Below are 24231 nucleotides of genomic sequence, written 5' to 3'. Positions count from 1 at the left end.
ACTTCATTGGAGATTTCGAAGATAATCATAGAGAGGCTTACCTTGTCTTGGAACCCAAGAATATTCGAGATGGTATCACCAACCTTCACCCAGAAGTCAAGAATGGCCGGGCATTGCGGGAACATGTGTATGTCTGATGCACTCTCCAGTTCACATTTTCCTACATTTTACCGGGGGCCCTTTTGTTATCCTTGATAATCTTTGAGGGGTTAAATAAGCCCTGTGAATCAAAAAGAGATGATTCCTTCTTAACCAGGCTGGCTTAACTGTAAGGAACAGAGCGCCCAGTGATACTTGCCAAAGTTGTTCCCAGGAATCTCCCAGCAGGCAAGCACCCCACAGATCTTCTGCCAGTCTGAAGTCCCCATCTATTGTTTCTTCGATTTCCCAGCACCAAGTTGAGACCCCTTCCTAGGGGTTTTGCCAGCAAGTGTTCCTCTGAAAAGTTGCCTGCGCCAATTGGAGATTTCAGATATTGGGCCCAGCTTCTTAATTGGATATGCATGAATTTGGAAATATCCCGCCCAGAGTGGCGTATAACATTGACCAAGATAGAATTGTCTCCTCCTGAGCAAGGTCACCCCATACGCTGAGCCCAGCCTCTCTTAGTGGCTGTGCTAGTTTGTCCTTTAAACAGTCTGGTGTTCCGGGGGAGTCTCAGAGGGGGACAAGACTAGTAAAATAGCTGAGGCCCGTCAACAGTCTGATGCTTGCCCATGTTCTGGCCATCGCCTGTAGCACCTTTAGCCTTATCTTTTTAAAGAACTTGGGGTCTCAGTATTTAAACATGAAAACCTCCTTGCATAGGTTAGCTCCCTTCAACATAGCTGAGAACATAGACCCTACCTCAGAAAAGTCTAGAGATTTTAACAACATTCTGGAGTGGGTCAATTGGAAGGCCCGCGAGTAATACTGTAAATCTGGGAGTGATAATCCTCCCTTCTCCCTTCTACGTCTCAGCTTCTTCCAAGCATTTCTAGTTCCTTTGTAGGCCCAGATGAAAGAATTTAGGGCCTGCTGAAGTTTGTCAATGGTGGACATGCCGAAATGTAGAGGGATTGCATTAAAAAAGAAGGTGATTTTAGGCAGTATCATCATTTTAACTAGGTTCACCCTCCCAAAGATTGAAGGGGATGTGAACCCAGCTATTCATAAGCCACGAGCACTCCCTTTTAACATTAGAAATGTTGGCTTCTGTCATTTTATCTGTCTCCTGTACTATCTTTACCCCAAGATATCTCATCTCTTTTTTAGTTTGATGTTGAGTCTCCTTTAAATTCCACGTCATAATCTTGGTTTTTCCTGAGTTGCCCTCGTAACCTGACATTCTCCCGAACTCCTCTGCATGCTTTAGGACGGCTGGCAGGGCGGTGGAGAGATCTGAGGGGGAAACCAGTATGTCATCAGCATAGAGGGCTACTTTTCTCTCCCACCCTTCATGCCTAAAGGGAGGAATATTTGCCTCGTCTCTAAGCTTTTGGGCAAACGGCTCGATATGAAGATTAAAAAGAAGAGGGGGTAGGTGACAGCCCTGTCTAGTACCCCTGGTTATTTAAAAGGTTTAGTTAAATTTCCATTGACCAAAACGTTTGCTAATGGATCCTGATAGATCAACTGGACAGCTCTGAGGAAATTCTTGCCAATATTGTACTTTTCTAGCACAAGCACCAGGTATACCCAGTTGACTCTATCAAAAGACTTTGTGGCATCTAAAGTCATGACTGCTAGAGGTAACGAGTGTGTTGAGGCCAGGTCTGTCGCACCAATAAGGCCATATGTATGTTCATACAGATTTCTATCCTTAACAAACCCCTTTTGGTCATATCACCTGTTATCGTGCCCAGCCTATCGGCTAGAACTTTGGCGAAGATCTTATAATCAGCGATATGGGTCTATATGACTCGCAACTGGCAGGGCTTTCCCCTGGCTTTAATATTAAAGTGATCATTGCCTCACCCCAAGAACCAGGTAATTGTATCCCATCTCTTAAGATCTCATTGAAAAGCAGGGTCATAGCTGGAATTAAAACATCACCCAATTTATGTATCTCAGTTGGTAAACCTTCTAGGCCTCTCGCCTTTCCTTGTTTACTTGAAACTAGAGCTCTCTTAACCTCCTCCTGGGTAATTTCCTGCTCTAAAAGAGGTTGTTGAGATGTATCTAAAGGGTTTAGTATGTTTAAACTCAACCATTCCTCAATTTTATGTTTGTTAACCACACTATCTTCCGAATATAATTTCTGAAAAAAGTCATAAAAAGTTCCCTCTATTTCCACATCAGTATTTAATTTGGCCTTACTCTCGCCATCCTCAATTTCTCTTATCAAATTGCGTGTTCTACCTATTTTGCTTTCCAAACCAGTAATCTCCCAGCCCCCTCCCCATACTCAAAGTGAGCCAGCTTGCTAGCTTCCCAACGCTTTGCGACCATCATCTGTAAGATGGTATCAAGCTGTTTCTTCAGTTTCTCCAGCTTATCTTTGTCTCCCTGCCGCTTCTCCTCTTCCACAGTATGCCACAAAATCTGCCTCTACGATCTTCATTTCTGTTTCTATTTGGGCAACCTCTTCCCTATACCGCCTGTTTCTGAAACATAGACTACTAGTAATTTTCCCCCTTAGATAAGCCTTCAAAGAGTCCCAAACTATTGGGGTGGAAGCTGTCCCTATGTTTTAGCCTAAGAATTCCTTCATCTCAAAACTCAGATAGTTAATTTCTTCTGTGTCCTGAAGCAGCGTTCGGTCTAAGGTCCAAACTCTCCCGACCTTCCTGCTCTCCAGATCTATATCTAAATACACCCCTGAGTGGTCGGACAAGTGGGGTGTCAAATACCCAATGTCCTGGACTTTCTCTCTCAGGCTAAGACTAACCAAAACATAATCTATCCTAGACTTATGGCCGTATTTCGCATTGTAATAAGAGACTCCCAACTGAAGGTCAGATCTGTCTCTCCAGACATCCCTTAGCCCTGTCTGCTTCATCATTGAATATAAATATATATGCGATTTCGATGTAACCACAGCTCTACTATTTGGTGATTTGTCCAACTTGGGACTTAATACAATATTAAATCATCAGCCATAATTACAGGGTCTTGGAAATCTCTCAAGTTTGCAAAAATTGTCTTTAAGGGCTCCGGGTCATCACAGTTTGGGCCGTAATACCCTACCATAGTAATTAGATTGCCAAGCAGTATTATTTTAAGAATGACCCATCTGCCACAAGTATCAACTAACGATTCTATTATGTGTGCCTTAACCTGCTTCTTTATCATTATCACCACTCCTCTTATGTTGGCGCTACGTTCGGTACAGATCATATGACCAACCTATTTTAAATTCTTAAAGATCTCAGTACATTCGTTTTTCATCAGATGGGTCTCTTGCAGTACGATAACTTGTGCTGGGGAGTCCCTAATATATTGCACAACGTTTTCCCTTCTTCGTTCAACACGTAACCCGTTTACATTCCAAGATAAAAACTGGACCATTCTCTAGATAGTTCATGTTCGAGGCATAAAAACCAGACCACTACATATTTCTCTAAGATAAATATTCTAACTGAGGTAAATTAGGATTTTAAAAAATATTTTTCCCTATATGCTCTACTCAGTGCACCCAACCACCCACCCCTGCACCCCACCCTGGAGAACCCAACCCACTATTGTGCAGGACTGGATGTTAGTCCTAGTTGCTACACCCGGAGGCAACCTGCCACCATAACCCTCTTTCGTGTAATGGCTATAGTCACATCGGTTTCAGTGGGTATCTACCCTGTTTGTTCATTTGTTTGTTCATTTGCACCTCCTACCTGTACCCCCTATATTAACAAAGAAGAGTTCAATATGTTTTTCTCCTACCACAGAGGAGGCCGTGGAGACCAAAGAAGAGAAGAAGGATCTGAAAGGGATTCAGGATGTTAACTATCACCTTTTTAAACATTTTCTAAGAGCTCGTCTGCCCCTTGTTCAAACCTTACATTGTGCATTCTGGTTTTGTACATAACTTTTAAGGAAGCAGGAAATGTAAGTATGGCCACAGTCCCTAGCTTTTTAAAATCATCACGTTTTTTCCCCAGCTCCCATTGCCTGTCTGAGCTAACTCAAGCAAGGTCAGATCTAATCTCAAAAATGGAGTCTTTACTCCTCAATGATTTTGATTTCAGAGCCATTGTCAGGATTTTTTATTTGGAAGAATATGTATGGAAGTTCAGAAGAATCTTTCGAGGCTTGGTTCTCTTGGAGTTTCTTCTAAAAGAGTCCCTGTGCAGCCTTTTGATGTCATTACTTAATGCTCCCTCAGTCTCCTCAATCTGTAGCGTTTCCTTCATTAGTGCAACAATGAAATGCTTAAGGTCCTCTCCTTCCTTTCCCTCTGGTACATTCAGAATGCGAAGGTTGCTCCTCCTAGAGTTATTTTCTAGTTGTTCCAACTTATCTCAGACCTCCTGCTCTTTTCTTTTTAGAGCCAGTATATCGGTTTTGCAGTTGATGCAGCGGAAGCGGTGGGGGGTTATCATTATCATATGTCCCACACCAACCTTTACAATACTAATGGAAACGTAACTCAAATGACGGGCCAATAAGTCATTTTCATGCCTTATAACAATATCAAAGGTCCTCCGACGGATCTTTGGTAGAGCTAAAAGGGACTGAGTAATGAAAATTAGAGAGCTATTCCCTCATGAGGACCTGTAATGAAGAAACAGCTATATAACAATATACAGCATATATTTATCAGAAGTAAAACATAAGCCCCGACCTTGGCAGAGCGGGTTCTCTGTCCGTTGCAGGCTATCACTGGTGGCGCAGTTCTTACCTGTTGGCTGGCTGTGAGGGCTTGCGGGTCTTTGCTGTGGAGTGACCCCTCGCCGCTGTGCTGGTGTGTGCGGCGATTCCAGCGAGAGGGCTACAGCGCGACTACATCCCCCAGGCTCCTTTGCCCTGAGCCTCTGACACCGGAAGCAGCATTTCGCGCCCGACGGCGCTTTAAAAATAAGCCCCGACCTTGGCAGAGCGGGTTCTCTGTCCGTTGCAGGCTATCACTGGTGGCGCAGTTCTTACCTGTTGGCTGGCTGTGAGGGCTTGCGGGTCTTTGCTGTGGAGTGACCCCTCTCCCCCTCGCCGCTGTGCTGGTGTGTGCGGCGATTCCAGCGAGAGGGCTACAGCGCGACTACATCCCCCAGGCTCCTTTGCCCTGAGCCTCTGACACCGGAAGCAGCATTTTGCGCCCGACGGCGCTTTAAAAATAAGCCCCGACCTCCGCATCGCGGTCTCCGCGCGCGGGCAGCGCCGGGAGAAGCCCGGGACAAGGGCGGGACCGTCTGTGGCCGTCCGGGGCCGGATAAGGCCGGGCAGGGCCGCCTCTCATACACTCGTGATTGTAACACGTCCCATGGTGTGATGTTTGCCTCCGAGTATTGAGGTACTGTTTCTGCTTACTTTTGGGATATTGACAATCGTTACAAGAAGTGACTTCCGGATATTGTCTTGTGTGTATTATGGCAAAACATGATAGTAAGGGCTTGGCTATTGGAGGACCTGGGACATTAGATGCCTATTTAAAAATAGCCGAAAACGCCATCTCGAGGGAAATACAAATGGTGGAAAGGAGGTTGTCCTTAGAACCCTTTACCCAGCTTTCTGTGGAATTACAACCCGGCGATCATTCTTTAAGTACAGGTGCTGGGCAAACTCTTCATCCTCCCTCGCCGGGCCGTGCCCCTCAACCCAGCCCTGTCGGCCTTCCCCTTCCCTCTATTGTATCTACTCCTGCATTTTCCCCCCCAGTTACCCGTACCAGGCAGTCAAAAATTCCCCCGGTAATTAATACTATATCTTCCAAAGGAAAAAGAAATGCAAACAATGCACCTAAAGGAAGCCGTCAACAAGCCAAGTCAGCGAGACTTAAAGACCCTGTATCTGGGTTGGACTGTCAGGGAAATAACGTTGTGGGAAAGCATATACTGAATAATGGGAATGGATGTCATGAGTTCTTCGATCAAGGGCAAGCTGTTACAAAGGGGGTAAAGCCTGTCGACTTGTTTAAACTTATAGAAGAGCAATTGAGAGCGCTAATTTTACCAGTTATGGATAGTCTTAATAAGATAAATGACAGACTTGTATTGATTGAACGTCACTTAGCAGACCAGAATGTGCTGTCACTTAGGAAAAATACATCCGACTTGCATTCTTTGAACGCAGCTACTTCTAGAGTTTCGGAGTTAGTTGAGTCTATTACGGCCCCGGTTGTCGGTAACTTAAATCCATTACCACCGGTTTTGGGATCAAATCGTGGTATTAATGCAGGGTCAAGGGGGCTGATTGAAAATGCTAGGGTTCGGCTGGAGTGCAGACAGAAGGATTATCCTTTGCATTTGCCCCCGGAAGCCTGCCCATATACTGTTATTTTAGCGAACGTCCCGAAAACATCTGATGGCAGGGCAGAGCATTGGTCCTCATTAAAAAATAAAGCTCTTCATTTTTTGGCGGGTAAAACTGTTTTGGGTAGTCGTCTTTTTGACTGTTTTAAAATGGTCAGAAGGGTTTCTTGGGTGGGGAAGTCTAACAAATCGTTAAATGGTGACTGTGTTGTAGTGAATTTTAGTTCCCCAGACATAGTAGACCTTATTTTAAGGCAGGCAGGGACGAATAGATTACACCACGACCACATTAATGTTCTCCCATTGGGCTTCTTCTACCCTCCTCATACCCAAGGACCCGCTAGTTCTGGCGATTGTTTCGCCCAATTTATCCCTGCCAGTAAACCATTGTCTTTACGAAATAGATTTGAGGCCCTTAGTTCCTTAGACGTTAATGACTGACTTACCCCGGTTAGTATTCACACTTCTAACTATGTAACTTGTGTTGTTTCAGCTAATCACCCCGCCCCTTTACTCTCGAGAGAACCTCTTTTTGACTATAGGGTCAATTGTAGTGATGCGATGGATATAACTCTTCAGGCAGTTAATGAGTTAGGAATCACTCAAGAGAACCCTGACGTTGCTCCGTTGGTTGGGAGCTCTACTATTCCTAACACTATAACGGGGAAAATGGGCAACGCTGTACCCGGGCATAGTGTGGAGGATGCACTTTATTCTTGTCCTCCTAATGTAGAAAATAACCATACACAAAAGCCAGGTTGTGTGGGGGGTACTCCAGTTAATGAACAAAATTATTACACTCTCATGGAACATAGCGGGACTACGTACCAAAAGAGAGGACAAAAGCTGGAGGGATTACCTTTCCATCCACCACATTATCGCACTTCAAGAAACTTGGGAGGCGAACGAGCCGTATTACCTGGATGGATTTCAGTCTTTTATTAAATATGCTGTCCCTTCTGCCATGGGGAGAGCCCGAGGAGGTCTCTTGCTATTAATTAGTTTGAAGTTATCCTATAACACTGAATTGATAGTGACCAATTCTCTACACTTTTTGGCAGTGAAACTTGAAGGTCCTAATCTGCCATCGCTTTTAGTTGTAAATTTCTACAATTCATTTGCTAGGTCCGATGAATTGGAACATTTGAAAGCACTGTTCACATTCCTGGACGATTATGATGCTAAGAATGGCACCCCTTATTTTCTTTTACTTTTTGGCGATTTTAACATTCACGTATGTCATCTTAATTGTTATGGTTCTGATAATGATGGTTTCTGCGAGAAAGAGGATTTACATTTCGAACACTCTAAGGGCGGGAAATATCTGGAGAGCATTGTTTCTGCACTTCATTTATATTCCCCAGTTCAAAATTCTTTGTGTTGTGTCCCCACGTTCACTGGTCAAGGTCATAACAGTACTATTGATTATATTTTTATATCCTGTCCTTTGAGGGACTTAATAGGTTCGTTTAGTGTTACCCAAAATCCTCTAAGCGATCATAACCCGCTTATGATGGAAATTAAAATGAATGCCTTAGCAAACGATTCTGCATTGCCTGTGATTTCTAATACAAATTTAGTCTCTACTAATCAGGGCAGACGCCTACGATGGGAAGTCATTACTCCAGCTGATTTTTTGGAGAACTTATATAAAAATAACAACATGGATTTTAGCTCATGTTTGTCGTCAGAGGCGCTTCCTATGGAAGTTCTCAGCGCCTTTGACAGGATTACTAAACAAGTTTCGGGCATTCTTACAACTCATGGGAGACCAAGGCCCAAGAGATTTAAAAGCTGGTTTGATAATGCTTGTTCAAGTGCTCACTCTGTTCTTATGTTGGCACTAAAAGAAAGAGACAAAGATCCAAATAAGATTGCAGAGGCAAGAAGGGCGTACAAAAAAGCAACTAAGGACAGGAAAATTCAGCTGAGAAATCTGGCTTGGGATGAATTGTCAGATGTTAGCGTTTTGACAAATAGTACCCAGTTCTGGAGGGTAATTAATAGTCCACTTTTCAATAAACTGGAGAATACTAACAGCGAGTGTTTTATCCCTCCAGAGAGATGGGTGGGCCATTTCAGTGGTCTTTATTCTGAAATTTATGACCCTAATCCAGTGAACTATGCGGATAGCAACTTAGCCTCAAAAATTCTCTTTAATGAGGAAGAAGTTTTAAAAGCCATCAATACAATGGCAAAAGGCAAAGCTCCTGGGCCGGATGGTGTTCCTGCGGACCTTTATAAGGCTGACCCAGGGCTTTGGGCAAAACTTTTAACGGCCGTTTTTAATGCTGCCTCCATGGCTGGCGCCCCTAAATCTTGGGGCAAAGCTGTTATCGTCCCTTTATTTAAAAAAGGGTCTAGAGAAGATCCGGCTTGCTACCGGCCCATTTCTCTTTTGGATTCTGCCATGAAAGTAATGGGCAAAGTTGTTTTAACGCGATTAACAACTTGGTTGGAAAATAAATCCATAATCTGTGACCTACAATATGGGTTCAGACAGGGAAAGGGCACAGTGGGTCAATGCCTAAACTTGCATCTCATTATCGGGAAGTACACGGTCGCGAAGCGGGGGGACCTTCACTTAGCATTTATGGATCTGTCCACCGCTTTCGACCTTGTTAACCGTCAAAAATGATGGGCTTCATTAGTTGCTCTTGGGCTTGACCCAGTATTGATATCCTTCCTGGCCATTATTCATGAGGATACTACTGCAGTCGTCCGCTATAGGGAAGACGGGAGTTTATCTGATCCTTGGCAGGTAAAACGTGGGGTAAGACAGGGTTGCATCTTAGCCCCCCTGCTTTTCTCGCTTTACATCAACAACCTGGGAGAGGTTTTAAGTTCGATCTCTAATGATCTCCCCAGAGCCGGCTCAAAATTGATTCCCGCTTTACTATATGCCGACGACACTGTGTTATTGGCAAGAACCGCGAGAGGTTTGCAAGCACTTTTAAACGGTTTTAATGATTTTATGACTTCCTTAGATTTATTAATAAATTTTAAAAAATCACATTCCATGTCAATAGGGGCTGGGAGAGCGAAACGGGTCAAATTCTACTGTAATGAACAGGAACTCACAAAAGTACAGTCCTTCCCATATTTGGGGGTTTTATTTGATGACAGACGTTCTTGGGTTATGCAACGTGCCCAGAAAACGAACATACTTGCCAGAGCCACAGGAGCTCTGTTAGGTTTTGCAAAACGTCTGGGGAGTAAACCTCTACCTGCACTTATGAAAATGTATAGAGCTAAATGTATACCTATGGCTCTTTATGGCAGTGAGGTTTGGGGTTATAAGGACTCGTTAGAAATCCAAATGGTGGAAAATACCTTTTTTCGCAAATTGCTGTCCCTTCCCCCATCTGCTCCAACTTTTAACATGCATGAAGATCTGGGGGCAGGTTACCTTATTGACGAAATTACTGTGGCGCCTCTATTGGGCTGGCTTAGACTGTGGGCTCAGCAACCTCCGAACCTGAGCCAGATTATTGCACAGGACTGCTTGTCTCTTGACGAAGCTTTGTCTATCCCATGGCTTTGTTATATAAAAAATAACTTGAAGTCACTTGGCTGTTCTGAAATGTTTGATAGACCTTGTGCTCTAAATAAAACAAAAATAAAGGCCTTTAAAAATCAATTTCTGAGTAAAGCCATGTCACTGAGGGAAGAAGTAGAATTGAATAAACCGGCAGTCAGGAGGTTTGTCATGTTAAGCACAGGCAGCGGGATTCAGTTTTACCTGACCCTTATAAACAAACCATTTCATTTGTTTTTGTTGATAAGGTTTAAACATGGCATGCTGCCCTGGCTTCTGGCTTACCCCAAGGGATTCTTCAAAGAGGGAACCCTGGGGCCATGCCCATGCGATAACACTTCCGAACAAGATATGTTGCACATGGTTTTCTTTTGTAAATTTTATTCTTTGCTTCGGAGAAAATATATTGTGCCTATTGTCAAGCCGCATAATTTTGTGCAAGTGAGGCCTGCACTGGTCTACCTGCAAATGCTTGAGACGCCATTGGTATGCTTTGGGGTGGCAAGTTTCATCACTGGGGCTATTAGGCGTAGAAATAAGGTTTAATATTATTATTAGCAATCCCCCAGCCATTATGTATTTAATCTTTTAAGCAGTGAAGCATGGAAATGTTGAAATAGTAATGGTTTTATGGATGAGTAATTGATTAGCACTTTTATACTGACATACTTTTATTGTGTTTATATGCCAATGTATTGTATTATACTTTTTGTGAATTCTTTGTATCTACCCGTACCATGAACTATTGGATTGTGCTTTGATGGTTTTAAATTTTAACCGAATAAAGCAAATTTTTGACTTTGACTTTGCCTGAAATAATGACAAACACTAATGTTTCTATTATTTCTCTTTGTTATTTCAGTAATATGAATGGTCAATCACAAGTACAAACTGTAATTCATCATTTAGTTCTCTGTTACATATTAAATCACTACAAACATTATAAGATAAATGATTTTAATTCATCGAACAAATTAGGTATAGAAGAGGGAGAGAAAGAAAACATTCAGTAAAAGTCAATTTTCTCACCAAGTTGAGGAAAACTAATGCACAGCGTGCATTTAGTTCGACAAGCTAACCCCACGGCATTACGATGTAGCATGGGCAGCACCATCAGCCGATGAAGTGCAAAGTCTCTAGGAAAGATTCCTCAGGTTTTCAGTCAAGTACACCAGCCAGAGTATTTTCAGGAACCGGCACAGCATACAGAATACCACAAATGCACTACAGGTCAAGAGTCTGTGAGCAAGCCAACAATCATTTTCCCACCAGCATCTTGATAGTAGTGTTGCTACTTTGTTTCTATTCTAACCCTCTTCAAGCCTTTATATTGGTCAGTTCTACGAGGAGGTAAAATCCCCCGACGATGACTTTACAATTTTCTCTAAACAGTCTTTGTCTAAAGTTATACAACTTCCTAGATAGGAAGAGGAAAAACTACAGTTTCAATTATATATACTTCTTGCAACTATTTAATTTCTGACTTCCTACAAACCTAGCCTAGACAGGAAAGAATACTACTGTTTTCTACATTCTAAGGAAGCATTTGTAATTTTTACAAGGACATCAGAAAGGAGCAAGTTAGCACGTCCCCTAACAAATACATTTGCTGAGGCCTACATTTTCTAGCAAAGGATAGAAAAGAGAGAAAAAATAATTTTTCTAAGGCCTACATAGCTTTCACAAAGAATACAAAACTTTATCTCGCATTTGCAGTTGCTTATTCCTGCAGTTCAGGAAACATAAAAACATTTCAATTAGACAGACAAGATAGTAGTTTCTCTCTCTTTCTTTGATTAAGTTTCCTTTTCCTTAATGTTAGCTCCACTACATGTATTTTTTTTTACTTTCAAATACATGCACATTTTGCACATTTCTCTGTCGTATTTCTAAAATTCGCATATTTTGTGTTTTTGGTTCTTCACTCACATTAGTAATTTATTAAAACGCACTCATGGGTGGATTTTCTGAGCAGATTTATTTGCAAAAATTGTGCTCCATCACAGTTCTCAATTCGTCTTTCTGCTCTCCTCCCGAGCTCTCTAGAGTCTCGGTTCTAGTGTTTAAGAGATCTATTTGCTTCTCCAATGACTCACAAAAACTCCTGATCTCTCCCTGGTTTGACTCAGAAACTTCAAGTTCCTTTTTTATCTCTTCCAAGAGGGAATGTAACATGGCTTCCATGGGTGCTGGTGAATCCCCAGTGGAGTTACCCAAAACTGCACCAATTATATTCTTCTCGCTCTCACCACTTTGGGCGGGAGGCTTTAAAATCGCTGGTGCATCACTTTTGACCTTGGCATCTATGGGAGCCTGCACCTGACTGCTTGCAGGATTTGGTGTTGGGGAGCCCCCTATGGCAGCCATGTGCTCTATATCAGGCTGCTCCACTAACCCCTTTCTAAGTGCCTCTGCCTGTTTTGTGATATCCACCACAATAGGTTGCACCTTGAAATAAGATCTTAGGGAGGGGGGAATTCTAAGTTTGTGTTCATCTGATTTTTTTTCTCCCCCTTTCTGTTTTAATGCTGTGGCCTTTTACCTAACACTGCAAAAAAGTGTGTGAGGCAAGTCCATCCTCGAAGTCTTGTATAGATCGTTAGGCAAGGGGTGGGAGACGCTTCCCCCTCCCCCCACTGCCTGCTTTCTCCTTAGTGAATGTCTGCTTTCTCCCCGAGGTTGAAGATTTAAATGGCTTCCGAACACCCACCCTACTCCCTTTACCTTCCTTCACTGAGGCCAGAACTGAAGGGTCCTCAGGATCCTGTTGAAATGAACTCGGGAGCTGCCTCTGACCCTCCTGCGGCACCTCCGTCTTTTCATCCTGGCCGCTCTGACCCCTTTCCTCCAGGGCAAAGCAGACTGAACGTGTGCTGCCGCTGCCTACATTGCTCTGGAGGAAACCGCTCACTGCTGCCCTGCGGCTCCTCCTCAGCTCCAGGGAGGCCACCTCCCAGCGGGTGCTGACGATGGAAACAGCCGGAACAGCCAAGGCAGCCAATACGACTCGGCACATATCCTGAGAAAAGAAAAATAAAAGGGAGAAAAAAGTGCAGGTATGTTTTGATTCCAGTGAGCAGAATGGGGTTGGGAGGCAAATGGGTTCGTGGTCCATAGTTTTTGCCTGCAGCGGCTATTTTATGGCGATGTGGCACGGTGTCTCCGGCGAGCAATCGAACGACTCTTGCAGCGGCCGCCAGGTTCTCCACTGATTGCATTTTTGTCATTTTAGTCACAAGTTAATAATTATGTTTTACTCTATTTTCTAAATTTGTGTGGGATATCTCTTGTGTTGTGTTTTCAATTCATTACTGTTTGTGCACTGCATAAATATTTAATACCGTGCCTCTAAGTTGAGCCTGAATGCTTTTGAACCAAGCTACCAGAGGATTAAGCAAAGGTTAACTTAGTGACATTTTGTTGTTCACCCTGGCATGGATTGTGGTTGTTGCTTGACTAGTGTTTTTATCCCTCTCAAACGAAAAATAAATTTGTTACAGTGGACAAGAATGTTATTGGGGATTCCAGTTAGGAATCATTATAGAATTTGATTAGACAGTAGTATGTACTTAGGAGTTGATGGTATTCTTGGAAATGGAGCTTAAGAACCAGGGAGAACAGCAAATCTAGAGTGTGGACCATGAGCGGCTTCTTACACCAACTGGTTGAAGTTAAAGGAATCCATGTCTTCAGCAATATTTTAGCTATGAATATTAAATGACACACTTTCAGGTCCACCACAGTGAGGGCTCTGTGAAAGATGGTATCAATAAGGAGGTCAGAATGGAACAAAGCAAGACGTATGTTGAGAGGGTGGTAGATGAGGTCCAATACCAGGGAGATACTATTTATCATTAACACTTTGGAAAGTAGATGTTTGAATGAATTACAAGATAGGTTATTATGCTTCTGGGGTAAAAATTATTCCAGTAAACCAGAGTTGCCTGCCTTCTCTATCCCGCATCTATATTATAAAACAAGATGTTGTAGCTAGGGAAACATGATTGGAAGAATCTTGTGCTGAAGCTTTGTTGAACACTCTCTCTCTCTGATGGAAAGGCCTTGGAATACATTTTCAAAGGTGAGGTCAAAAATGTCTTAGGCACTTTAGAGAGCAGACCACCCATTAATGAGGACATAATAATGGGCACGGGCATGGTAATGGGGAGTACGGAAACCTCAGCCCAAAAGACTGTGGTGGTGGTCAGTGGAGCAAGGAACATGAGACTTTAAGGGCAAGAAGAAAGTGAGTGTGGCAAGATCAAATGGGGCAGACATATCCAGAAAAGAGGATTGGACATGTGTAATAGCTTTAAGCTTGCTGAAGCTCCTATTGAGGAGGCAGAGGCTGAGCCTATTTTCCATTATTCTAGAAATGTATGGTGATAATGTACTCACAAGTGTCATGAGAGACTGAGCTTCAGGCCACCAAGGATCACTGTTTTTGAGGAGGAATAACAGCTTTGACTGAAAGTTGGCTCATATGCTGCAATGTCTGTGGTATAAAAAAAATTAGGTCAGTTTTTGTATCTGCTTTTACTGGATTAAAGTTGGTATTTGCAATCAAAGTCTCTGGATAGGTGATGGGCACGTTAGCTCAATTTGTTTTCTTGCTCGAGCATGCTGAAGGGTTAGAGACTATTTTATAACTCCATTTATGGGGTGATGAGCACTTTCTGGATTGTGCAAGGCTATGATGAAGCTGAGAAATGTGATCATGAGGTGGCCGATTCACAGAACTAATCTGAGACAAAATCCTAAACTTACTACTTATGGTATTCACAGAATGTAGTTACGACTACTGACGTTACGTCTGCACTCGGGAGAGAATCTCCGCACCTGGAGCGGAAATCCCGCAATTGTGATTAAATTTCCGCACTCGGGTCGGAATCTCTGCTTCCAGGCCGGAATACCCACAATCTGGTGTTAATTGACTATCTCTGATGCATGGTGGGGATGGTAGGCACTTGGACAGGGGATTAGCATTGAGGAAAATGCTCAATCGGCCAGAATGCAAGTATTACTACCCAGGAGCGGAGATTCTTGCACAAGTCGGTGATTTCTGCTCTGGGTGCTGAAATTCCGCTCCGGGTGTGGAAATTCCGGCCCGAGTGCGGACGTAAAGTTAGTAGTCGTAAGTGCAGTCCTAAATGCATTCTGTGAATACCAAAAATGGGGCAAGTCATTCCAATCTTAAAAAAAACTACCAAGAACTTTTGCCCAGCAAAAAAAATACCCATGCCAGCCAAAGTTCTGGAAAAATGTATTCAACAACTGAGCCAACACATTTCTGAATTCATACTTCTGAACGACTGCCAATCGGGCTTTAGACCAAATCACAGTAGAAATTTTACAGCAGTCAAACATCTCCTTTCACATGGATGCAGATGACACACAGCTATATATCAAGATTACATCGTTGGAAGAGGTCAACATCATGAACCTAGCATTGAAGAGGACCGTTCATTGGCTAACTAATAATCATCTCAAGCTTAACCCGCATAAAACAGAATCACTTCTGATTTCTCTCCAGAAAAGCACAGCGAGGATAATGGAATGGACCAAGTTGATCACGTACTCCAAATCTAGTGGACTCAACCAAATTATTAAATATCCCAAACGATTGTTTGAAAATAATTTATGGTGTGTTGTTAGTGCATCTTTATATCATGGGAGAAAGACATTCCTGCAGCGTAATCGGTCCGGAAAAATCTCTTAGAACAGTCATTTGGGATATTTGATAATTTGGTAATTGTTGTAGTAGAAACTCCACAAGAGTCCAGGTAGTGGTTCCAGGTTGTAGTTTATTAGATGGTTCAGTTACAGAGGTGATAGAGTAGGTAGCCTAGGTGGTAGGTGGGCCAGTAAGTAAGTTGTTATGAAGGCCCCACCAGGAGCAGCTTTCTTCTGCTCAGCCTGAAGTCAACTGACTCACATGAGTCACCCCACATTCTGTGACATCATATAACAGTCTAAATATACTCAGGCTGGACAAAGAGGGAAGACAGGGTGAAAAGGAGGAAGACAAGAAATGACATTACAACATATCCTCTTTCTTTACATGGAAAAAGAATAAAAGAAGAAATAAGAACAGAATACAAGATATAAAGAGGAACTATGTTAAACGTAATAATACATATTACGTAGCATGCAGAAATGTAATGGTGCAATAACATTTCACAAAGGAACATGCGGCAACAAAACAATAATGCAATACCATAAAAATGGAATAGAATGACATGACATGACAAAATGTAAAATGCAATATACTAAAATACAAAACAATAAGCACTAGTAAAATAAATGAGCACGCATCGCTATAAATAGCAAAAATGCACTACTACAATCAGAGAGAATTGTAACAAAATAAAGGCACGCACACCATCCCCCTTTTTCACAAGGGGAAGGCAAAAACAAGGGAATATGTGCCGAAAAAGACACACCTGAAGTGACAGACAGTCTCAGGCAAATAAACAACACATACCGAACTTGTACGCCTGACGTCAAGGCAAACCCTACGTACTGTGAAACGGAGCAGACAGCGAACCAGCACTGCAAACAGAAGGACCATAACACAGAAACGTAGACCAAAAAAAAATGTATGTATGTGTAACGTAGAACGTAGGCAATCCAACAAAACAACGTATAAGCTAAAATGTACGCCTACACACTGCAGAAGAGTAAACAAGTAAAATGTAAAGAAGAAGTAGAAACTGCGCACTTTAAGTCTGTGAAAAATACAATGTAAGCAACAGACCGAATAAATAACCAGAATATCAGAAACTAGGCCTAAAACTGAAAGAGTAACACACCCAAATCATTGTAAAATACATGTGCAGTCAAGAAACCTGTAGGTAAAGAATAAAAACAGAGTACGTGTAGAAATAAATGCAGGGATCTGCAATATGCATCTCACAGCAAGTAACATGGGTTTACACAGCCACTCACAAAGGTGTAACTCACTGAATAAAAGCAGAGTAAATGTATAACAAAAATATGAAGCACAAAGCAGGTAAAAATAGGGTTACGTAGTCACCCATAGCACTGTAATAAAAATGGGGTAAACCCAATAGGAAAAGAAACGAAGGTACTACCCCACACACAGTAATGATAAAGCACAAAACGTATTCATAGTACTGAATTAGCGCAAACAATGGGGTACAAAGACTCGTACTTACACCTAAGAACAAAGAAATTAGAAAACAAATGAAATAATAATAGTACTGTAAGTTGAATTAGTAAAAGTAAGTAAACAGATCCCAAAACAATAGACTAAAACAAAAAAAGTAGTCACCCTAGTCATTAGGATGCTGGAAAGTATCATACCCGACTTCCTTACTATTCCGATGCTTGAACACCACAGACAAATTGAGGGAAGAGCACAAGAAGCCAATTATACCTGCGGCTTGTATATAGAAAGTAAGTGTTTTAACCATGCCGGAGAAAAAGCTGCAAGCGTCCAATGCGGTGTAGGAAAAACATGACAAAATGCAAAATGCAATATTCTAAAATACAAAACAATAAGCAGTAGTGAAATAGAAAAGCACGCAACGCTATAAACAGCATAAATGCACTACTACAATCAGAGAGAATTGTAACAAAATAAAGGCAGGCACACCATCCCCCTTTTGCTATGCACACGTGGGTTCATATCCCATCCTCGTCGCCAAAATGTTGTAGTAGAAACTCCACAAGAGCCCAGGTAGTGGTTCCAGGTTGTAGTTTATTAGATGGTTCAGTTACAAAGGTGATAAAGTAGGTAGCCTAGGTGGTAGGTAGGCCAGTAAGTAAGTTGGTATGAAGGCCCCACCAGTAGCAGCTTCCTTCTGCTAAGCCTGAAGTCAACTGACTCACATCAGTCACCCAGTAGGCCAGTAAGTAAGTTGGTATGAAGGCCCCACCAGGAGCAGCTTCCTTCTGCTCAGCCTGAAGTCAACTGACTCACATGAGTCACCCCACATTCTATGACATCATATAACATTCTAAATATACTCAGGCTGGACAAAGAGGGAAGACAAGGTGAAAAAGAGGAAGACAAGAAATAACATTACAACAGTTACTTATAGGATAAAGTACCCAATACAGCTTATAGGTACATCGAGATTACTTCGATGCCCTGATGAAGTCTTGTTTAAAATTAAAACCAGATGAAACACATGTTGGCAAGGAGTTTAGCAGATAAACGGCAATGTGAAATGCTTGGATGTTCGAATAAAGGACAGTGGATACTTCAAGGATAACAATTTCTTGACTTTTTGAGTGATCGGAGATTCCAATTAGGCATTGGGGAGAAATGTTATTTTCCAATTGAGGAAGATTGGGTGGTTCTCCCTCCTCCTGAGCACCGGCCAAAATATTTGGACATTGAGATATCAATAATTTCAGAAAATTACTCTGTACCAGTATTGTGTGTGTGCCGATTTTCCCAGCCACCACCCTATCTTTTGTATTCTAAGGGCATGATATGCCACTCTATGAATGAAAATGGGAGTGAGCTTGGGGTTAAGCAGAGTTTCAACAAGTCATGACTCCTTATCTTCCTTCAGTTGACTAGTATGGGGATAGAGTCAGACAGTGTCAGTCAGCAGCAAACTGGAGTGTCCACATTCAAGATGATTTGAGTTTCCCATGCCTTTGTTAAAGATTATGCTTCAATGGAACAGTGCTTAATTTGTGAAAGAATAAGTACCAGTGCCCAAAACTCTGCTCAAAAGCCTGGGTGCGTGGAATACCAAAGCTGGTAGCATTAAAACCACCTCACGCCTCTTTAATCCACCACCAGACAATCCCTGCCTCTTTCACTCCTGCAGGTTCTTGCTTTCTCTCTTCGCACTAGTTTTCATCAGTCTTTCAGATCTGTGTAATTTCCATCTCTTGCTCTCGGCAAATAAAGAATGTGGGGAAAATGCCAGCCCCAAAAATAAGTACCATCTGGCAGCGCAGATCTGAGGCATGTTGTTTGTAGTGTGGCTGGTATCTAAGGGGGCCAAAAGTGATATGGGTGTGACAACTGGGTGGGAGGGGCTTTTTTATTCTTTGCCAAAGTATTGCAAGGGGAGCTCCATGCCACAGCTCATTTCCCAACTGCCATCTTCCAAAATCAATAGAAAGTATTAGGCTGTCAGTTTATGTATTTGGAATAAATTAAATCAATGTAAAGTTTCCTGTTGACTCAGTCCATCATTACCTCATAGTCCTCCTTCTAGAGGGTGCCTGGCCTGGCAGTTTGGGATGGACTGTTTTTTATAAGGAGCATGGTAAGTGCTGAATTCCATAAGGGAGACCTCTGCCTAAAGTGGCATTTTGCGATACCAAAGGGGATGATGGACGGAGTGCTTGAGCAAATCAAACACTCACCCCCAGTCAACTGATCTGGGTTTACTCCATCATCATTCTTTAGCTCACTCCACCACCCCAGTTCAGACATGGCCATATGCAAATCAGTCTGACCCTGTGCCTCACGGGAACAGTCCAGTCCAAACTGCCAAGCCATGTCTTCCCTGGACCGGAAACAAGCATCCTGGGACCGGTTTCGGGTTCATAACCCTCATCAGCCAGGCTACCTTGAATCCAGTGGCAAAGTGAGCAAGGGACCCACGTCTGGGCATACCCTGCCAACTTGGGGCGAACAGAGCGATACCAAAGGGGCTAATGGACGGAGCGCTTGAGCAAATCAAACACTCACCCCCAGTCAACTGATCTGGGTTTAATCCATCATCATTCTTCAGCTCACTCCACCACCCCAGTTCAGACATGGCCATATGCAAATCAGTCTGACCCTGTGCCTCATTGGAACAGTCCAGCCCGAACTGCCAAGCCATGTCTTCCCTGGACCGGAAGCAAGCATCCTGGGACCGGTTTCGGGTTCATAACCCTCATCAGCAAGGCTATCTTGAATCCAGTGGCAAAGTGAGCAAGGGACCCACGTCTGGGCATACCCTGCCAACTTGGGGCGACCAAAGCAATACCAAAGGGGATGATGGACAGAGCGCTTGAGCAAATCAAACACTCACCCCCAGTCAACTGATCTGGGTTTAATCCATCATCATTCTTTAACTCACTCCACCACCCCAGTTCAGACATGGCCATATGCAAATCAGTCTGACCCTGTGCCTCAGGGATTCAAGATAGCCTTGCTGGCAGTTTGGGCTGGACTGTTCCCTTGTGGCAAAGGGTCAGAATGATTTGCATATGGCCATGTCTGAACTGGGGTGGTGGAGTGAGCTAAAGAATGATGATGGATTAAACCCAGATCAGTTGAATGGGGGTGAGTGTTTGATTTGCTCAAGCGCTCCGTCCATCATCCCCTTTGGTATCTCTTTGATCGCCCCAAGTTGGCAGGGTATTCCCAGACGTGGGTTCCTTGCTCACTTTGCCACTGGATTCAAGATAGCCTGGCTGATGAGGGTTATGAACCCGAAACCGGTCCCAGGATGCTTGTTTCCGGTGCAGGGAAAACATGGCTTGGCAGTTTGGGATGGACTGTTCCTGTGAGGTACAGGATCAGACTGATTTGCATATGGCCAAGTCTGAACTGGGGTGGTGGAGTGAGCTAAAGAATGATGATGGATTAAACCCAGATCAGTTGACTGGGGGTGAGTGTTTGATTTGCTCAAACGCTCCGTCCATCATCCCCTTTGGTATCGTAAAGTGGCATTTTGGGCAAAAAATGATGGAGTCTAATGATATTCAGAGCTATTGCCATTGGTTTAAACCAGTGGTTCTAAACCTATCAACTTTTGTGGAACCCCACTGAATCATTACTAGAACCTAGAGACACCCACTGAGTCATTACTTGAAGCTGGGGACCCCAGACTAAGCATTTTAGATGATTTGAACCTAAAATGCTATACAATACACAAATATACAGAAGCAAACATTTCTCATACAAATACAAAAATGATTACAAATGTTATTCAATTAAGAAACAAATATAAAAAAAATCACAATTGTAATAGTTTGGAGGTTATCAAAATTCAATTGAGGCCACTGATCGTGCATGCTATACTCTTTTTGATGCACGAGCACTGCACCCATGAATGAATCTGAAGATCCTAACTTAATTTTTAGCCTCCAATTTCAGATTCCTTCACATTTACAGAACTTTTTTAATTTTTCGATTGCACATTTTGTTTCTCCATTTTTATACACTTTAACTGTTATTGCTATTTAATTTTATAAGCAGTCACGGACTCCCCTGAGTAGGCTTCACAGACTCCCTAGGGTCCCCGGACCACAGGTTAACAACCACTGGTTTAGACTATTAGCAAGCATTCTTCTGATCACCTATAGTGTGTTTGATGTAATGCTCAAAGTGACCAAGGACATGCTACAATGACATTGCCTCAGGATCCAATCTATACCACAGTAACCTGGCCAAACAGGGCTGAAACCAGTGGAAACATGCTTGTGTTCTCTTCAGGAGGAGGCATTGCCTGGCAATTATGGATCGGCTGTTCCCATACTATCAGTGCCAGTACTTATTGGCATAAGGCATGTCTCAGTCTAGAGTGGAGGGTATGCTCAATAGGCTGCTTGTGTTGGTTCCCACATGGTGGGGAGGGTGCCCCTGGTTCCTGCTGCTAAGTCACTGGCATTTCCTTAACAAAACAGGGCTGCCCCATCCTATCCAGTGAGTGAGTGAATAAGGGAGGGGTGTTCTGGTGTCGATGGCTCTTTGGAGCTCTTCTTTGTGCATCACCCTGTCCTGAGTCTCAAACTGTGGTTGTATCTCTGTTCCAGTTAGGCATACCACGCTGGGGTTGGTGCTGCGGCCTCTAACTTCTTCCTTTGCAGCTGCAGAAGTGAGCATTGCCTCAGCCAAGAGGTGTTGAGTGTTCCAGGAAGCAATGCAGGTCCACCCGCTTGCTGCAGCACATGATTCCGTCCCCCCTCCTCATCAAGGTTGTCTGAAGTTTTCCCCGTCTGCCAGTGCTGCAGTAAGTAGTCCTGCCAATACTTGAGGGCTGCAGCGGGCCAGGTTCAATCCAAGGGTGCTCCTCAGGAATCGGCATCCTCACCCGTATGCCATTCACTCTAGGCCCTCTGTTTTCATCAGCCGCAGGGAAGGTGATGCGTCGGTTCCTTACACCCAGGGACGGTAATGCGTAGTTTCCTTACTCCAAGGGAGGTGATGCGTTGGTTCTTTACTGCCATGAAGGGGAGGTGATGCGTCGGTTCCTTACTGAAGAGAGGTATTGCGTTGGTTTCTTACTGAAGAGGAGGTGATGTGTCGGTTTCCTACTGCTGCCCCAGCGTTCTTGTACACTTGGTGCCCCAGTGCAATGCGTTGGGATCTGGGGTGCGTCGGTTCTCAATGTGGCGGCGGCAACGGCGCTGCATTGGTCTCTCCAGCCGCGGTCCCATGATGCATTGGTTCTTGCAGCAGCACAGCAGGGCCTGCATCGGAATTGGTGCGGTGATCTCGGATTTTGGCGATCGTGAATTGGATTTGGCTTCCGGCGATTTCTCCAGCTGCATGCAGACGTTGCAATAAATTCTTTAGCGGCACAGTGGCGATGTGTCGGAAATGGGTGCAGATGCGTCCAGCTTCTTTTCGTTGCATCTCTTTTCCAGCTCCCAACAGCAGAATTGACCTCCAGACGCCCAACACAGTAACATACACCTCTTGGCAGGTCAGAACTCCCTGCAAGGATGTTCAGGGCAGCTGGTGGTGACGTCTTTATGTCAGAACAGGGGGCAAGCTCTAGTTCAAGCCCTTGGAGATCTTCAAGCAGGAGACACAGCCCATAGCAAAATCTGTGTCTTCTCCTTGGCAGAAACAGCCACTGAAGGCCAACCCCAGACAGCAAACAGCAAAGGAGCAGTACTTCTCTTTCAGCTTTCCCAGCTCTTCTCCTTGGCAAAGGTTTCTCTTGAGTCCGGAAGTGATCTAAATTTCTGGGGTCTGTGCCCCAAAATGTATACAGCATTTTCCTTTGTTCTCTGGTAGCAGAGAGGCTCTGTGCTCAGTCAAAAAACCCAGTTATGTCCTCGCTGGTCCAGCTTCCCGGCAGGAGGTGGAGACAGCATTGCATAAGGCAGACCAGCCCCGTTCAGGTGAAAGGAAATCTCACCCCCCTATTCTAAATGCAGCCCAGGTCTATTCAGCCCAGCCTGGACTCATCCAGGAAAGGCAGGACACACCTCAACCCCCCCCCCCGTGGCTGTCTACAGGGAATGCACATCTCCAGCCCCTGTCACTCAAAAGCCAGACAGTCAATCAACAACTCAGCAGAGGCACACAGAATGGCTAAGCAAGAAAATACCCACTTTCTAAAATGGTATTTTCAAACACACAATATAAAAATAATCTTTACTGAAAGATGCAGTGTTATATTCTGAGTTCAGGCATACTAAACTCCATCTTTCCATCTTGCCCCAATGGAAAGTTATACTTATAAGATGTTATAAATAAACTACCATTCTATCCTATGGCACAGATCGCCTTTCAACAGTGAAAAACAAAATACACTGTAGTTCAATATCAGGACATGTCACACACATCAGGACATGTCCTACCTTTCACAAACACTGCAGCCTGCCCACAGGAGTACTTTGGGCCTACCTTAGGGGTAACACACATGTAAGAAAAGGGAAGGTTAGGGCCTGGCAAGGGTACCTGACAAGTGGGTGCATTTGTCAGGACAACATGGCAGTACCAGACTGTGCACGGACACTGCAGTGGCAGGTCTGAGAACCTTTGTAAAGGTTGCTTGTATGGATGGCACAATCAGTGCTGCAGGCCCATTAGCAGCATTTGACTTACAGGCCTTGGACACACAGTGCATTGTACTGGGGACTTAGTAGTAAATCAAATAAGTCAATCATTGAAACACCAATCCATAATAACAATTTACACAGAGAGCATATGCACTTTAGCACTGATCAGCAGTGGTAAAGTGCCCAGAGTCATAAAACCAACCAAAACAGGGTCAAAAACAGGAGTCCAAAAATAAAAAAGTCTGGGGATAAACCCGCTGAAAAAGCCAGGTCTAACAATTATGGACATTGTGACTTGCACATTTTATACAAATGGTAAATTAACACGCATACCAGAAAATACATCAATGGATGTCCACATCAGAGGGGTGAAATTATTTTACCATTTGGGGATGTATGATAGCTTAACGACAGGTGACCTTGAAAGAGAAACATGAATATACTACAGCTTTCATAGTATTTGAGGGTGCCTTTAGATTGCTGAGAATAATATTCAGTCCTTCTTTCTCATCTTCAGTGTTCCACAGATTAACAAATTATATTTGAGAATTTGAATGCTGTGAAGGTGCCATGGTTCATGCGCTGACACTG

General features: G+C 43.5%; 1 protein-coding gene across 5 annotated transcripts in view; it reads left to right on the top strand.

Moving 5' to 3' along the window:
- LOC146861446 (NXPE family member 2-like) overlaps positions 1-24231 on the top strand; it is a 283228-nt gene that overhangs the window by 165414 nt on the left and 93583 nt on the right. The gene's annotated exons all lie outside the window — the stretch shown is intronic.

Source organism: Triturus cristatus, chromosome 3_1 (assembly GCF_964204655.1).
Source record: "Triturus cristatus chromosome 3_1, aTriCri1.1, whole genome shotgun sequence".
In the NCBI taxonomy this organism is placed as follows: Eukaryota; Metazoa; Chordata; class Amphibia; order Caudata; family Salamandridae; genus Triturus; species Triturus cristatus.
This window is presented reverse-complemented; position numbering and strand designations above follow the sequence as displayed.